Here is a 4,734-nt window from a genome sequence, read left to right on the forward strand (position 1 = left end):
CATGGGGAGGCGGAGGACTTGGATTTGCCGCTGGCCGCGCTCGGAACCTGTGTGTTTGTGTGTGCGTGCACGAGTGCATCAGCACATCGCCGCCTTTGGCTCTCGGACCATGTGAGCCACCCACCCACTGCCCCCACCGCTTGGGGCCTGCAGAGTGAGAGAAAGCGGGGACCCCCTCCCGGGCAATGTTTCCTAAGCAGTGGAGTCTTGTGAGCAAAGATTCTACTGGCATTCAAGTTGTGAGCCAGTAATTTGGCTCCGGCATCGATTAGTTTGCTCTGGAGCCCTCCTCCCTGAGCTAAGACAAACATCGCTTCACCTCGAGCCCTGCAATAAGGCACTCCGGGGCTAAATTAGCAGGTTGCTGGAGTGGAGCGGCAGAAAGAGAGACCCTCGCTGGAGGGAAGTGTGTCTGTATTGCGAGTGAAGCCCCGCCACGGCTTGATTTTTTTTAAACTATAGTCCGGCCCTCCAATGGTCTGAGGGACAGTGAACTGGCCCCCTGTTTAAAAAATTTGAGGACCCCTGTTGTATGGCATATCGTTTCCATCAGAGTTGCCAGCTTCCAGTCTCTTTCCTGTTTGTACAAAATTATAACTATCAAAGAGTCATTGCAAGGAACTTTTATTTCATGCCCCTGATGGGAGTATTGCACAGATGCCCTGTCTGGTCTATGATTCCCCAAAAATATCGAGTCTTTAAATGGAAATGAAGATGTCTCCCCATTTTATCACTGGAGAAATTTTAAGTTCCTTCCCAAACATCATTGTATATGTCTTCTACAAACCTCTCTTTAAGCGTTTGGTCTGTGTCTTGGTTCAGATTTTAATCATACCATTCCAAACCAACATGTATTTCCTTAAACTCTTTATAGGCTCTTGAATTCTGGTATAAAATCTCCACCAATTCTGACTGAGTGTGCATATCAAACATGCATCCCAGTCTTCTAAAAAATTGTCCTACTGCCTGTTTTTCACTTTCAGTAGCTACATCTCCCTTTTACCTCACCACCACTTGGCTATCTCTTGTTTTCTGCCCCTCAGGCAACTCATGTGATCTGAGCACAGATTGCACTGCTACTTTCAGTTTTCCAACTAGCGCAATATTTCTCTCCATATTTTCATCCAAAAATTTAGGCAGCCACGACGTCCCAAAGAAATAGTGCATGTTTTTAATACTCTGTGGAGCTCTCTGCAAGTATCCACATCTAACTAGTGTTGGGAGAGAGTGTGTTGGATTTGACAGACGATTGTTCTAACTTCTGAAAACTCTTCTCATTGTAGGGGAAGAACAATGCAGAGATCTGTTGCAATATCCCAAATATGAGGAAGTATGGGAAAGACACTTTCTTGAGCAATGCAGAATGATGTACATGCTAAAGAACTGTCTCACCTTGAGAGACAGAGACAACAAACAAATCCAAATGGGTTCCTGAAGGACCCATGGATCATATCTGCCCATTCCATAGGGGAAGGTGCTTGTGTCATTTTGTTTTTTGAGGGGGGTTTGCAACATTTCTACAAATTGCCTTGCTCTTAAAAAATGTGAGTATTCGTTTTAGAGCACAAATGACCAAATAAAAAGTCTTAATCCATCAGTAGGTCATGGCAGATTTCTAGGAGGCTTACACCACTGCTAGATACAAGGAGCAGACGATAATGTAAATGTTTAGAAGGGAAACTTCCAGTTCAGGGAGAGTTCAATCTGGATCACTAGATCCCTTAATTTAAAGCATACCCATAATCCCACTGAACAGAACAGCTGCTCAACTTCAATCTAGGTAAGCAAACCAGATCTTTGCCATAGGTGTTTGTAATACCAACTCCTATGACGTTATAGAAGGGACTTAAAATGCTAGGAATGAACCAGAGGAGCCTTTAGGGATTGGGGGGGGGGGAGAGAAGAAATGGAGGAAAGCAAGAAAAATGAGAGGGTAGAAAAGAAAGGAAATGTGGATGCAGAGGAACAGAACAGATAGACTGAAAAGCATTTTCTGTAAAACAGACAGCCATGCAACATCTTCCTGGAGGTCCTCTTTGTCCCGTTAGAGAAATGCAGATGTAGTCATGAGTACTTTTGTCTCCTCAGCAGAGCAAATAGCAATTCCTGGGGCAGTTTCAAGTTAGGAAAATGGTGCAACAGGAAAAACTAACTCCCCTTTCCCCACACGTGGTCCCAAACCAAATCAGAAACGTGTGCCTGGGAAGCACATCTGGTGACTGGACCTGGGGATGTACTCAGGAAAGTGTTCTGTTTAGTTAGGCCATGTGGCCACATGGAACTGCCTTATGACAAGTAAAACCATTGGTCCCTCCAGGTGAGTATTACCTGTTCTGAGTTCCCTTACATATGGATTGTTTTGCTCTGGCTTTGATGCTGTTAGGAAGCAGGTTTTTCTTCTGCTCCCGCACAACATCCTGGCACTTCTGTGCACCTCTAGAGGTTTCCCTGTCTTTTGTGCAATCTTTCCCAAACCTGCTTTGCTGCAGTGTTTTGGTAAGGATCACAGCAAAACCAGATTGGCACCCATATGAATGAGAAAGTCCAGATTTTGCTAGTTTTGCCCAAATCAGCACCATTTTTCCTGCCCAGGTCACCTGCAGCAGCAATTTCTCCGCCTACTGTCTGAGGGCTTGGGAAAGAAAACAGCAACTGACATACCGTTACCTTGTTATAACGATCTATCACTTTCTTGGAGTTCCCAGTTTTCAGTTTTGTTTTTAAAGTAAGTCTCTCTCCTCTTTCATTGTGGAAATATGCCTTTCCTTTTACAGCTCAGCACAAAACAGGCAAGAGACCTTTTAAAAAAAAACTAAAAGTTGGCAATTCAGAGAACATGACAGACAGATCAATATTATGATATACTAGTGGGTCAGTTGCCAGTTTTTCTTTAAAAACAACAAAGCCGTTAAATACTGGGTTCTGGACGCATTGCAGTGATCAGCTCTAGTTTATTTAGTGATTTCAGGAACACAACAAGGACAAGTAGCAAGGTCTGAGCCCTGCTTATAAAGCACGCAAACGCCCCACCCCACACACACCTGCTCCCAAGGATAGGCTGTTTACATAAAACTACTTATCTATTGGTCTACTCCAGGATCCTGGTAAGCTATTGTTCTAGAGTAACAAGCTCAGCCAGTTCCAGGTACACCTAGAGGGCTGATTCAGGCTCAATACATAACAGCCCTCCTGTGGACAGGGAAATGACTGCCTGGGGCAGGGAAAATGCAGGGGAATCTGCCATGTGGAAGCTCCATTGCTGCTGTGCTGTGTTGGCAGCCCCAGCAGAAACAGGGAAACCACACAAACTTGTCCCCGTGTGGAAAACATTTGACTGGAAGCCCATCTCCAGAGTTCCAGACAGAGGCCTTTGCCTTTCACTTCCCTTATGACCCAGAGTTGCCAACCTCCAGGTAGCATCTGGAGATCTCCTGCTATGACAGTTGATCTCCAGATGACCAAGATCAGTTCCCCTGGAGAAAATGGCTGCTTTGGAGAGTGGACTTTATGGCATTACAACCTGCTGCAGTTCCTCCCCTCCCCAGACTTCACCCTTCCCAGGCTCCACCCCCCAAATTTCCAGGTATTTCCTGACCTAGTGCTGGCAACTCCACTTATGACCTGACCCTCTGAACTGGAGATGCTGGGGGTTGAACTTGGAATGCAGCCCGCCTCACCTTGTTTTTGGCTGTATGGTACCTAATTCTGTCAATAATATAAATAATGTAAACATATATGTATTTTCCAGTGGGCCTTGGGTTGGCTTTGTCTTCTGCCTCCTCTCACCTGCGTGGTCTGCTCTGATCCCTTGCTGGGGAGTAGGGATCCCTCTCTGACTAAAGTTTTGTCTGCAGTTCTGGTGTTCTGGGGGATGCTTCTTTGGACTATGGTCTGTTTTTGCCTGGTGATTACTGTGCTCCTGCAGTGTTGGTCATGTTGTCCTGGTCTGTTGAAGTCTTCTGTGTGTTTCTTTTCTTTCTTTCTTTCTTTCTTTCTTTCTTTCTTTCTTTCTTTCTTTCTTTCTTTCTTTCTTTCTTTCCTTCCTTCCTTCCTTCTTTCTTTCCTTCTCTCTTTCTTTCCTCTCTCTCTCTCTCTCCCCAGTGGCACCTTTAAGACCAACAAAGTTGAGGAGGGCAGAGCTTCGCGGCACATGGTGGATGCGTGAAAGAAGAGCTCCCAACCTCTTACACCTTAAATCAACTTGATACCACCTTTACAAACCTTAATGCCAAAAAAAGGTTTGCGTAAACATACAGGAGTCACAGCAGTGAAAACTCGGAGCGCAGACCAGACTGTGAAGGCTTTTTTTCCCCGCCTAACGGTCCTCCGAAAACCCCAGCCTCGGCCCCTGAGACTGAAGACAACATGGCGCCGGATAAATCCACAGCTGATTCCAGTCCTGCCTCCCTGAATACAGAAGGTACTCACCTTACAAAACATTATCTAAGAACTGAATTGTTTAAAGATATGGCGACTTTAGCAGCTGACCTCAGGGCTCTGCGGGACCTAGCACAGTTCCGCAGGGCCTGCAAGACGGAGCTCTTCCGCCAGGCTTTTGAATAGGAGCCGCCACCACTAGTCCACCGGCAGCCCACCACTAGTGCACTAGTGCACCACCATCGCACTAGCTACCATCTATCCCCCGTGTATGGACATCAAGTTGGGGCATGCATATCTAGTTGCTGCACGATGGGCAAGAACGGGATGGTCATGGATAGTCATCTTGCTTTTAGA

This window comes from Gekko japonicus, unplaced genomic scaffold (assembly GCF_001447785.1).
Source record: "Gekko japonicus isolate JY-2015 unplaced genomic scaffold, Gekko_japonicus_V1.1 scaffold1178, whole genome shotgun sequence".
NCBI lineage: Eukaryota > Metazoa > Chordata > Lepidosauria > Squamata > Gekkonidae > Gekko > Gekko japonicus.